Source organism: Amaranthus tricolor, chromosome 5 (genome assembly GCF_026212465.1).
Source record: "Amaranthus tricolor cultivar Red isolate AtriRed21 chromosome 5, ASM2621246v1, whole genome shotgun sequence".
Classification (NCBI taxonomy): Eukaryota; Viridiplantae; Streptophyta; class Magnoliopsida; order Caryophyllales; family Amaranthaceae; genus Amaranthus; species Amaranthus tricolor.
Window position 1 is genome coordinate 9,840,093 of NC_080051.1, and position 14,822 is coordinate 9,854,914.

Consider the following 14,822-nt stretch of genomic DNA (forward strand, 5'->3'; position numbering starts at 1 on the left):
TTCAATTGCACTTCTCTCACCCTTATTCCAAAAAGTACAAATGCAAAGAAAGTGGAGGATTATAGGCCCGTTGCTTGCTGTACCGTCGTCTACAAGATCATTTCCAGAATCCTTGCTGGGAGAATTCATAATGTGATTGCGAAAGTGATCGACCCAGCACAATCTGGGTTTATCCCGGGTAGGCATATGTCTGACAACATCCTCCTCGCTGCTGAGCTCATCAAAGGCTACTCTCGCAATAACAACAGCTCCAGATGTATGATCAAAATGGATCTGAGGAAAGCGTATGATTCTATTAGCTGGGTGTTTCTTTTCTCTGTCATGGAGGAGATGGGCTTCCCGCCTAGATTCATGGACTGGGTCAAGCCCTGTGTGTCGACCGTCTCTTTCTCTCCTCTTGTCAATGGCACTCTCCTCAAGCCGTTTCCCGCAAAAAAGGGCCTCCTCCAGGGTGACCCTATATCCCCTTACTTGTTTGCTATTGCGATGGAATACTTGTCTAGGATCATGCACAAACTGAAAGACAACCCAGGTTTCCACTACCACCCTAGATGTCGGAAAGTCAACATTACTCATCTCCTTTTTGCAGATGATCTGCTCCTTTTCTGCCGTGCTAACCTCTCCTCTGTTTGCAATGTCATGAGATCCTTTGAGTGTTTCTCCAGAGCTTCAGGCCTTCGGGCTAACCCGAGAAAGAGTAACATCTTCATGGCTGGAGTTGATCAGCATCAAGATCAGATTAAGCAATCCCTGCAGATGGATGAGGGTATCCTGCCGTTTAGATATCTTGGTGTTCCCCTCCACTCCAAAAAACTGAATGCCAGAGAGTGTAGGCCGCTGGTAGATAAGATAGTTGGTAGAATAAATTGTTGGTCCTCTCGTCTGTTATCTTATGCAGGTAGGCTCCAATTGGTTCGCTCTGTCATTGGGGGTATGAAAAACTTCTGGGCGCAAATCTTCTGCCTTCCAAAAAAACTGATTAAGATGATCGAAGGCATATGCAGGACGTTCATTTGGACTGGGAAAGATGGGGTTCCAAAGAAAGCAGCTGTGGCTTGGAGCAAAGTAGTTTTGCCCTACTCAAAAGGAGGGCTGAACCTGAAAGACATGTACATCTGGAATAAAGCCGCTCTCCTCAAGCACCTGTGGAACATAGCTCGTAAAAAAGATAACCTTTGGGTGAAATGGGTGCATAGCTATTATATCAAGCTTCAAGATATTGCGGATGTCAAGCCAGCTGCCCATGCTTCGTGGTCCTTCAAGAAAATCATCCAGCAAATGGATATTATTCACCGATTAGGCGGATGGGAGAACATAATATCTGGGGCTGATTTTTCTATTGGGAGAGCCTATGAGAAGCTTATTGCTAACATACCCACAGTTCCCTGGGGTCGTATAATGATTTGGAACATAGCCAGCCCTAGTGCGAGGTTCATAACATGGCTTGCTGTTCAAAACCGTTTGACAACAAAAGATCGACTGAAAAATTGGCATCATCTGGATGATATCAACTGTGTTTTCTGCAATAAGGCAAGGGAGTCTAGTCACTACCTGTTCTATGATTGTCATTTCACGCAGCATATCCGTCTGCAGCTCTTCAGCTTCCTCAATTACAAGATAGATGTCACGAACTTCCAAGATGAAATTCATAGAATGAGCAAACTGAATCAAAAGAAAACTGATCGAGCTAAACTCATTGTTGGGACCTGGACTGAGATGATTTATAGTATTTGGATGCACCGCAACAAGAAGATTTTTGATAATCACAATTGTAACATTAAACAGATTACTGACTACATTGTATTTAGAATAGCTGGGAGGGTTAGTAACAAAATGAAAGACATGCTTGTATATAAGTAGTCTTAGTTTTGGGGTTTTTGGGTTTTTTTCCGTTTGCCTTGCTCGTTTTTGCCCAAAGCTTGGGTTGTTTTTTTGGGGGGCTTTTGTGGAGTTAATTTCCACCTAAAGCTTGTATTTGTTTTTGGTATATAATACTTCTATTTGCCAAGATATATATATATATATATATATATATATATATATATATATATATATGTGTGTGTGTGTGTGTGTGTGTGTGTGTGTGTGTGTGGGGGGGGGGGGGGGGGGTGGGGGGGGGGGGGGGGTATATATATATATATATATATATATATATGTATGTATGCGTGTGTATATATATATATATATATATATATATATATATATATATGTATATATATATATATATATATATATATATATATATATGTATATATATATATATATATATATATATATATGTATGTATATATATATATATATATATATATATATATATATATATATATATATATATATATATATATATATATATATGTATATATATATATATATATATATATGTATGTATATATATATATATATATATATATATATATATATATATATATATATATATATATATATATATATATATATATATGTATGTATATATATATATATATATATATATATATATATATATATATATATATATATATATATATATATATATATATATATATATATATGTATGGATGCATGGCAGACAACATCTAAAGCCACAGGAATGCAGAAACTTTGGTACAAGATGAAAAATGTCAAAATAGGCCTAAAATAGTGGATTTCTTAGGTATAAACGACAAAATCAAAGAGTGGGAGGGTAAACTAGATGATATCCAAACTGAAATGCAAATTAGGCCCATGGCTGATGACCTTCACCAAAGAGAACATGAAGCAACCACTCAAGTGAGAAAATGGAGGAAAATAGAAGACATGGCCCTTCTCCAAAAAGCCAGAATCAACTGGATGAGACATGGTGACGAGAACACGGCTTACTTCCATGCTACCATTAAAGAGCGACGGGCCTCTAATACTATCCACGAGCTTCAAGATACTGAGGGCAAGTGGCTCAGCAATACTGGGGTGATTCACAACGAGATTACCCAGTATTTCCAAAAGATCCAAGGCACGGCGGGTACTTATCTGCAAGTAATTGACAGGTACATTATGAGGAAAGGTCCCCAGATTGATACCAAGTCCACTCAGATGCTTATCCAGGAGGTTACAGAGGAAAAGATCAAGGAAGCACTTTTCAGGATGGATGACAATAAAGCCCCAGGAATTGATGGTTTTAACGCCTACTTCTTGAAAATCACATGGGACATTATCAAACATGATCTTATCAACGCCATCAAAGAGTTCTTCGATAACAATACCCTCTTCCCACCATACAACTGCACATCAGTCACCCTGATCCCAAAGACTAATAATGCTAGTAAGGTTGGAGATTACAGACCGATTTCCTGTTGCACCGTTATCTACAAGATCATATCCAGAGTGCTTGCTGGGAGACTACAAAAGGTGATTGGGAATGTGATTGATCCAGCTCAGTCAGGTTTTATCCCGGGTAGGCAAATGGCTGATAACATCCTATTAGCGGCAGAGCTAATTAAAGGGTACTCTCGCAAAAACAACAGCCCGAGATGTATGATCAAGATGGACCTTCGGAAAGCGTATGATTCAATCAGCTAGGTGTTTCTGTTCTCTGTTATGGAAGAGATGGGGTTCCCTCCACAGTTCATGGATTGGATCAGGCCTTGCATGACGACAGTCTCCTTCTCTATCCTGGTGAATGGAACTCCCCTCAAGCCCTTTGCTGCAAAGCAAGGGCTACGCCAAGGAGATCCCATTTCACCATATTTGTTTGCAATTGCAATGGAGTACCTGTCCAGGCTTATGCATAAAATGACTGACAGCCCGAGCTTCCACTTCCATCCTAGATGTAAGAAAGTGGGTATCACACATCTCCTGTTCGCAGACGACCTCCTCCTTTTCTGTCGTGCTGACCACTCTTCAGTGAGTAACATGATGAGTTCCTTCGACTGTTTCTCAAAGGCGTCAGGGCTTCAAGCAAATCCGAGTAAAAGCAACATTTATATATCCGGGGTGGATAGGCTCCAAAAAGAACGGCTTGTTCAACTTTTGCACATGGAGGAGGGACTCTTGCCCTTTAGATATCTGGGAGTTCCTCTTCACTCCAAGGAGCTGAATTGTAGAGATTGCAAGCCGTTGGTAGACAAGATCCTCGGTAGAATCAAGTATTGGTCTTCTCGTTTGTTGTCTTATGCAGGTAGAATCCAGCTCGTTCGAAGTGTCATAGGGGGATTGAAAAACTTTTGGGCTTAAATTTTCTGTCTCCCAAAAAAGTTGATTAAGATGTGGATGATGTCTGTAGGTCGTTCATCTGGACAGGAAAAGAGGGTTTATTTAGGAAAGCTGCGGTATCTTGGAGCCAATTAGTCTTACCCTACTCCAAGGGAGGGCTGAATCTGAAAGATATGTATATCTGGAACAAAGTAGCGACACTTAAACACTTGTGGAACATAGCGCGCAAAAAGGATAATCTTTGGGTAAAATGGGTTCACAGCTACTATATGAAAATGCGGGACGTAAATGAAGTAACAGTCCTTGTGCATGCCTCTTGGAGCTTAAAGAAGATCATCAAACACAGAGCTATAGCTGACCACCTTGGGGGTTGGGAGAACTTTACTAAAGGGACTGAGTTTTCTATAGGAAGAACATATGAGACCCTAATTGCGGACGCCCTCCATGTCCCCTGGGGAAACATCATGATCAAGAATATCGCCAGTCCAAACGCAAGGTTCATCACATGGCTAGCGATTCAGAATAGATTGGCTACAAAGGACCGAGTCAAAAAATGGAAGGAAATCGAGGATGCTCAATGTGTTTTATGTAGTGGAGCAATAGAATTAGCTCAGCACCTGCTCTATGACTGTCAGTTCACGCAAGATGTCCGGAACCAGCTGTTTAGCTTCTTGAAGTACAAACCATATGTTGCCAACCTCCAAGATGAAATCCTAAAGATGCACAAAATAACTAAGAAGAAAACTGACCGGGCGAAGCTTACAGTTGGGATCTGGACTGAAATGATTTATAGCATTTGGCTGCAGTGCAACCAAAAGATTTTTGAAAATCGTCCAAGTAATACGAAGGAGGTTACTGATTATATTGTATTTAGAATAGCAGGGAGGGTAAACAATAGAATGAAAGAGATGCTTGTAACTAGATAGCTGTTGTTTCTTTTGGGGACAGTTTAGTCCATCGCTCGTACTTTTGTCTTGAGCGTAGGCTAGCTTAGGTGGCTTCAGGTGGAGTTAATTTCCATCTAAAGGTTGTATCATTTTTGCTTTGGTATATAATACTAAAAATTGGCAAAATATATATATATATATATATATATATATATATATATATATATATATATATATATATATATATATATATATATATATATATATAGGCATGGCCACGGGGCGGGTTACCCGGAACCGAACCGGTGCCGAACCGCTTGGAACCGGATCCGGAACCGGAACCGTTTGCGACAGGTTCCGAACCGCCCCGAACCGCGAAACCGTGAAACCGCCGGAAAAAAATTGCCGGAACCGTGAAACCGCCGGAAAAAACCGTCGTGAACCGGGTAAAAAAACCCGCGGTTTGGAACCGGAACCGGTCCGGGAGAACCGGTCCAACGGTTCCATGGAACCGGTTCTGGAACCGGAACCGGAACCGGAACCGGGACCGGTCCAGTTGAACCGGCCCACCGGTTCCATGGAACCGGTTCGCCAAAAAACTAGCCGTTTGTTACCGTTTATAGCCGTTGGGATATACTCTATATATACTCATCACTTTCAATCATTTTCATTCACAACTCATCTCTTCTCCTACTCTCTCTACTTAATTCTTTAATTACGCAATTATTCTCTTAATTAAATAATTAGTCTTTTAATTATATCTTAATTTAGTTAGTTACATAATTAATTATTTATTTATTTCTTAATTCTATATTTCTATTATTACTTCAATATTATCAATCATGTCTTCATTTTTGAAAAAAGCCACAAAAAAAGTTACTAAAGTGGCAAAATCATTGGGAGGTTCCAGTTCGTCCAAAAGAAAGGCCACTTCTACTCCGTCGGTATCAACAACACCCTCCATTAGTAATTATAATTATGAACATAATTATCCGGAAGGGTACGACCCGGAGCTACATAATTATGCAGAAGAAATGGAAAGAGAAATACTAATTGATGAAGAAGAAGAACAAGAAGAGGAACCAACGACCCCAATTGGGATAAATATATCTCGACAGTCATCAACAAGATCACATGAAGAACAAGGAGAACAACAACAACAAAGACAAGCTCGTGGTAAACGAGTCAATTTTCAAACTATCGGTTAGTTTTATAATTTTATTCTTCAAATTAATTAAACTTTAAATTATTTATTTATTTAATTTTAGTTTTATAATTTTAAATTATTTATTTAGATGAAGATGAACCAGTAAGACAACCTTTTCCGGCAATGCCACCTCCTAGTGGTAGAGCTGTTTCACATGTGTGGTCGTATTTCACAAAAGAACCAACCGAGAATCCAGATATTTTCTTATGCACTTGTCAAATTTGTGAAAGTCAAGGAGTAAAGCCCTTAGTTTCATACAGTTTCACCAGAGGTAAATACTTTTTAAGTTTTTTATACATACATAATACATTCATACATTATATATTCATATTTTATAAACATTTATTTACTGTGTTTTGTGAATACGTGTTAGGTGGTGGAACGGGATCTTTTAACAAACATTTGGCAAAGAAGCATGGAATCACAAAAGAAACTCATGCAGCAAGCGGCAGCGGGACCACAAGTGGAAGCCGACAGACACAATGGGACATTCCCAACACAGGTATGCCTTTTAGATATAATCGTAATGACATGATTGATGAATTTTCTAGGTATGTAATTTGTGATGAATTGCCTTTTAACCACGGTGAAAGTAGGGCATACGAGCGTCTCACTAGACAACAATTGCAACCACAATATAGAGCAATCCCTAGGAGCACTCTTAAAAGACGCACAATTAAATTATACGAATCAATGCGCTATGAATTAGTTGAAATGTTTAAATCGTTTAATGGTAGGGTTAGCATAACAACTGACATTTGGTCTGCTCCCCCACATTTAGAACCTTATATGTGTGTAACAGCACACTGGATAGATCGAAATTGGATTATTCAAAAAAGAATAATTGCTTTTGAGACAATGCCAGAAAGACATACCGGTGAAAACATAAAATATAGATTAGTAGAGATATGTAGAGAATGGAACTTATTAGATAAAATATTTTGTTGTTCAACTGATAATGCAACCGCAAACATTAAATGTATAGAACTTTTGTTTAACGAACCTGCCTTTAGTTTAATCCTTGGGGGTAGCTTATTACACATACGTTGTTGTGCGCATATAGTTAACTTATCTTGTCAAGTAGGCATAAAACAATTAAGTGAATTATTAGAACCAATTAGGGATATAGTGAAATGGCTTAGGACCGGAAAGATAAAAAGAAGATATAAACAATTATGTGACCAATACCAACTTAAAAAAGTGTATTGGTCATTAGATACTCCTACACGTTGGGGCTCAACCAACGATTTATTAAGAAAGGCGATTGCTTATCGCCCAGTAATAACACAAATATATAGTGAGTATACAGATAGTTTCATAGCTGATGCAACTTGGGAATTAGCAATAGGTGTACATAACATATTAGAAGCGTATGACCACGCGACTAAGATTTTTTCTTATGTTTATGAACCGAACGTTCACTTAGTAATAAGTGAATGTATTACTATTTTTTATCATCTACTTAAACATACACATGAAGATACTAACCCACAATTAAGGCCGATTCTTGCAGATATGATGGAAAAATGGAAATCATATTTTACCGATTTTCCTTATATTTATGGAATCGCAACCATTTTGGACCCACGTTTTAAAACTGAGGTCCTAACTAAAGTAATAGGATTTTATTATCAATCGTTAGATCGCCCGTCTTCTGATGTACAATATTATGTAGGAACATGTAAAAAATATTTAGCTGAACTGTATGATTTTTACGCTAGTGTATATAACCCGAAACGCGATATGTCTAGGCGTGCTAGCGTTTCGGCTCGTCCCACTTTCTATAATTCAGTAATAGCTAACATAATGACTCAAGATGATAGTTTTGTAGGATCTTCTTCTTCCTCGACCACATATTTAGAACTAGATAGTTATCTTAAACACCACTTTGAAATAGACCCAAGTGTCTATAATATTTTGGAGTGGTGGAAAGAAAATTCTGTTAAATTTCCCATTTTATCGAGAATTGCAAAGGATGTCCTTGCAATTCCCGCGTCAACTATTGCGTCGGAGTCTGCTTTTAGTGCAGGTAGAAGAGTTTTGGATGAAAAGCGATCTCGTCTTGCTCCACATAGTATTCAAATATGTGTTTGCAAGAAAGATTGGGATCAAGCTGAGATTCGAACACAAGGACTAAGGAACGATGATGATCAAGACGACGTGATGATCCATGGATGATGATGGATACAACTTCATCATCGTCAGGAGGAGAGTCAGCGGAAGCATCTAATCAACCACATGATGATGACGAAGACGAATAGGATCAATCCGACAAGCGACAACGATGAATCAACACTCAACAACTATAAATAAAAGGTATGACAAAGAACTACGTGGGCTTTGATTCCTTCGGGATACGTAGGCAGCTTAGTATTCATTTGGGTACTAGGTTCAAGTCCATTTTCTCCCTCTTTTTTTATTAATCATCTTTATCGACATTATCATTGATTCGTTTCTTATTAATTTATTTTTTTCCATTCTTTTTAGTAAATATTTCAATAACGATGACAACTTGACATGCAATGAATTTCGCTAATAATCAAGTAATCATCAAAGGTACGTCCGCGATATTATAGTATTTTTTTATTATACAAAAATTTAAAGAAAAAATTAAAATGGAACCGATGGTCCGACCCGCCCGTCCCGTGAGTTGGAACCGCCCGGAACCGGAACCGGAACCGGAACCGGAACCGTTCGCGACAGGTTCCAAATGGAACCGGAACCGGGTGGAACCGGAACCGGATGGAACCGGAACGGAACCGGACCAACCCGGACCGTGGCCATGCCTATATATATATATATATATATATATATATATATATTATATATATGTATATATATTATATCGATGTATATTATATATATATATATATATATATATATATATATATATATATATATATATATATATATATATATATATACATACATATATATATATATATATATATGTATATATATATATATATACATATATATACATATATATACATATATATACATATATATATATATATATATATATATATATATATATATATATATATTTATATATATGTATATATATATATATATATGTATATATATATATATGTATATGTATATATATATGTATATATATATATATATGTATATATATGTATATATATATATATATATATATATATATATATATATATATATATACATATATATATATATATATATATATATATATATATATATATATATACATATATATATATATATATATATATATATATATATATATATATACATATATATATATATACATATACATATATATATATATATATATATATGTATATATATATATATATATATATATATATATATATATATATATATATATATATATGTATATATATATATATATATATATGTATATATATATATATGTATATATATATATATATATATATATATATATATATATATATATATATATATACATATATATATATATATACATATATATATATATATACATATATATATATATATATATATATATATATATATATATATATATACATATATATATATATATACATATATATATATATATATACATACATATATATATATATATATACATATATATATATATATATATATATATATATATATATATATATATATATATATATATATATATATATATATACATATATATATATATATATATATATACATATATATATATATATATACATATATATATATATATACATATATATATATATATATATATATATATATATATATATATATATATATATATATATATATTTACTTGGTGCACAAGTTGAAACTTGTTTGAATGGCAATAGAGTCCTTTTTATTAGAGTAAGTAGCTCTTTATTGAGGTTAGGAAGGCTTATTAGTTCCACTTAAAATTGGTATAGGTAGTCAGTTTATAAGACGGGTGTACCTTGGCTGATTATTGTGGTTTTTGGTCGTGTTGTAGTAGTTTCAGGTACGTACACGCAGTAGCTAACCCGTATATGCAATTTCCCTTAAGACATTATTGTTTTTGCGATAATATGTAGTGTATCGAAACTATGAGATGCTATTGAGAAAACTTTATATATGAAGGGTTATCGATTATGAAATCCTTGAGATTAAAACAGTTTAGAGAATGAGAATGTTAGTAGAAGGCGGGGACCACCTCTATTTGTTTAAGAATCGGATTATGCCTTACTTGGATTTAGAATGACTCCTTTATTGGTGAATTTCATATTTTGTGTGAGTTGGTCTGTGGGTTTCGGCGTTCGGCCATCCCAGGGCATTCATTAATAGTCGAAAGCGGGAGTTATTCCCATTTTTTAAAGTTTTAGATTATGATTAGCTGGCGTGACTCAATTGGATTATGTTCGGTTGATTTAATAGTCCTCTAGGTGAGATTCGACGGGATCACCGTATGGGGGGAATAAGCATACTTTTGCCATTGGGCGCCAGGTGGCCGATACCACCCCTTGATCGAAGTGTTACCATGCGGGCCTTGCCTTGCAAACCCCAATATGGTGGCCTTTTCACTGAATTAGTACCCCAATGTGTTAGTTTTTCCCGAAGGAAGGACCCGAGAAGGTCAACTGGAGGGGTTTGAGCTTATGCTTTACCATGGGTGCCGGGTGGTCGATAACGCCCATGGCCGTGTCACTATACTATTAATTGGAGAAAAGATCCACTGATAGAATGTTACTCATTGATAAAAAGTTATTCATTCATAGAAAGCTTACACATTGATAGAACATTTACTCATTGATGGAAAATTTATTCAATGATAGAGTAGTTTATGCTAGTGAGAAGTGCGCCTAAGTTAAGTGACCTCAAGGGAGTTACCAATCCCAAAGATAGACTATGACCACACTTACTTTAAGATAGACAAGCCCTATAAGGTCATGTGTTAGGTAGTCTGTTAATGCCTTGGTTGAGTTGATACTACGCGTGTTTTACAAGAATTTATGTTTTGAGAAGAAGAGTGTGAAGACCTGTATTATACCCAAGAACACATGGTTCGGGTTGAAAAGGACGTAATGAGATTAAGAAGTATAGGTGGACGATAAACGGTTACTATCTGTGCTTGTGTCTTATGAAATCATCTTATGTTGTTGTATAACATAATGTTACGTAGTAGTTGCCTTATTATATTTGATGCTAGTTACTGACATGTACGTGTTTGTGTTTGTGTTTATGTTTGATTGTTTGATGACTTTCTATTATTGTCCTGCTACGACACATTGGTCTTTGGTCTGATGGCGAGCAGCAGGAGGATCATAGACATGCGTGGCAGGTATTGGAGCTTCTTTTGCATTGTATTGCATTGGGGGAGAGTGACGAGGGCGAAGCATAACCCGTGTCATACCGTTATCTTTCGATTTTGTAGCTCTTGTTTATTTTTTGTAAACTTTGGTTGTATACGTTATGTTATGAGGTGAAGCATAATCTATCTCCGTTTGTCTTTTATTGCTTTACGTCATTTTAGTCTTGCTTTATTTTGCTTGTCATTTGTTTAGTGCAACACACAACCTTTCATATAAACCTTTCTACATCAAGCTTATAGTCTGGTAACATTTGTCTCTGTAGTTTGATCCCCTACTCCAACTATACTTGTGTGTTGTCTTGAGTGTTCTATAAATATTGTTTGATTTAGGTCTAGTATCAACAACTGTGAAAATGGAGTTATCACTTCACTATCCTTGTCCTCTAGTGCAGTTACTCTAAACTTAGTCTTTAAGGGTTACAAACAAGAAGAAGGTCAAGTACTTATTCTTCTAGAGACTGTATGTGATGCTCTTGAAGTCACCTACGTGCACTTGGGACTGTGCATACTCTCTTACATCTTTCATGGCTGGTCTTCATGTACGACCATTGGTTGTTGAATTTTAAGGCCTCACTTTCTAGGCTGTCAACATTTCATACTCTGCTTGAAGACAAAGGTTAAGATGTTTTCTTTTGGATTATAGCTGCAAAGAGTTGAACCCTTACCATGTCGCAGAATTGTCATCTCGATGGACTACTTAGTTCTGACAGTCTTGGAATATAAATGACTTTTGAATTTGACCCATCAAGCTCTAGATCCACTTTAGGGTAGTCCCAGTTATTGTTAAGATAAAATGTTTGCACTAGCTAGTGTTAATATGACTATACATGTCCATCTCATAGTTGAAGGCGGACAAGTGTGCAAATGGGAAAGTTTCCCCTTGTAGTTTAGGTGGGCTAGGAATTTATCCTTCTTTGCCGAGGACCTAAATCTATGGTACAAATGTTGTCTTCCTTAACATCCTAAGTTTTTGGGTGTTTAGGGCCTTGGGAGGTAGACCATTGTCTTTGATTGCAACCTCCCCTGCGGTTGGGGGATTCTTACATTTATTTTACTCCCTAAATCGTAACATGGTCCTATCTTCCCTATCTTGGAGATACGAGAGGGATTTATGGTCGGAAGCCTGGTTCCAACTATGCTCCAAATTTCTTTTTGAAGATAGGGGTTTGATTGTTTCCCCAATATGTTATTATAAATGAAAGTTTTCCTCCTTCTTTGTTTGTTTACTTTAACTCCGTTGTTGAAGCATGGGAGTTAGTCTTATTGTACTCGATCTAGGTCCAGCCTTTTTGCAGATGAGTCCTTTCTAGCATGGAAGGCCCTTGGTTGGAGGGTGCTATATACCTACGGTAACTTTATCAAGGGATGCATTCGGATGAGTTTGGGACTGCATCCCTTCCTCCTTTGTTTGTGGTCCCTTTGGAGAACTTTTCTCCTCAAAAGGTACCCAAACTTTCTTCCTGCGTGGAGAATTTAGGCGCAAATGGTTTGTCTCCTTTATCTCTATTATAGCCTTGTAATAGCGTTTAAAGGAGCCCTCCTAGATGGAGCAACCTTTCCTCTTTGTTGGACCTCTTGAGTTTTGATGATGACTACACTTTATTCAAACAAATATGTTTTTGTTTATAGAGATTGTGTGTAGGTCGATATCCGGTCGTAATTATGATCGTTGATAGTACCTATGGCTTAGTTCATGGAAATGTACGTGTCAAAAGGATCCGAAAGATGTTAGAAGAAGTATATCGCTTGGGATGTAAAATGGAGACAGCAGGTCTACTGTTCCCTGGTTGGATGTTCTAGCAAAACTGGATTTTGGAGACAGCGCACTGTTCCCAACTGAAGTCAGCCAACATTAACTAATAAATTCTGATTTTTATTTTTAGTTAATGTACTAAAATTAATTTGTTGCATTCATTTATTTATTATAGTTAATTGGCAAAAAGTTTTCTAAAAATTACTTTACGTGTGAGTCTCTAAATAAAGATCCTTTATTTTAGGATCTATATTTAGTAAATAATGGATTTGCTAAAAATAGAAATAGCTGTTGTTGAATAGGTCTTAGCTATTATTTTTAACCGGTCTTTGTCTTAGATAATAGGTTATCATGTCTATTTTTATTAAGTATAACCGTTTCTATAAATAGCAAAAACGTTCCAGCAGTTAGTACTGAAACAGGAACTGCTGTTTGTGAAACTGCTGCCTAAAAGGAACAGACCCTATTTTTAGTAAATGGGAACAGCGGTTATTGTTGTTTTGACCGTATGCTTGATTTAATCAAGTCTTATGGAAATAACCGTCTGTGTGATTAATCCACATTATACCCATGATCTTCTAGCTAGTTGGTGAGAGTTTGTAGCTTCTTCCCTTTGGGAGTATCTAGACTGTTCTGACCGTCTTTGAGATTGTAATGTTTTGGGCAATGTTAGGATCCCTTACATGCACAGGCCTATTTTGCCTTTGTGAGGGTTTAAATTCGCCTTGATTTTTGGTGTGTTTAGTGCTTTGCCCAAAATGTGTTGCCTATTGGCTTCTTGTTTTTGAGCGGTTGTTGGTTTTGGTGAAAATTCTTAAAGAAAGGTTTTGGCATAGAAAGAATGAATGACACTCTTTCTAGCGCAAAAATTTTCTTATCAAAGATTGTAACACTGAGCTTGGTTAGTGCTAAGGTTGTTTGTGTGAGAGGGTCAATTGATTGAGAAACTTGTCTTTACTCTATAGGTCTTTTAATTTTTCTATAAGATCATTCTTATGACTAGATCTGCACAAGTCGTTAAGAGGGCCCAAAGGTGTTTTTCGGGGAACTACTCCGACACTAGGTTTGTGAGAGTATGAGTTGTGTACTTAGCAGGCGTAATTTTAATTGCACCGTGGCCTTAGCTTGGAGAAACTTAACTAGGATTTGTTTTATGATGTGAGGCCTTAGTAAATGGTTCTAGTTTTACAAGAATAAATGAAGTTCTTGATCTTAATAAATGAGCGCAATACGTTCATGTAGATGATTTCGAAGAATAGTTGATTCTTTCGAGTTTAAGTTAGTTACCTTGAAGGTGATGAATTAAAGAGTATTTATATCTCATAATAATGGTATTTAGGAATGTCTTTTTTGACCTTATAGTCTTACTGTTATCATTCCTAATATGGTTTTCCGTATCTTTTTTGTGTAGAGTCAGCTACATTTTTAATCGTTGTCGCTTCT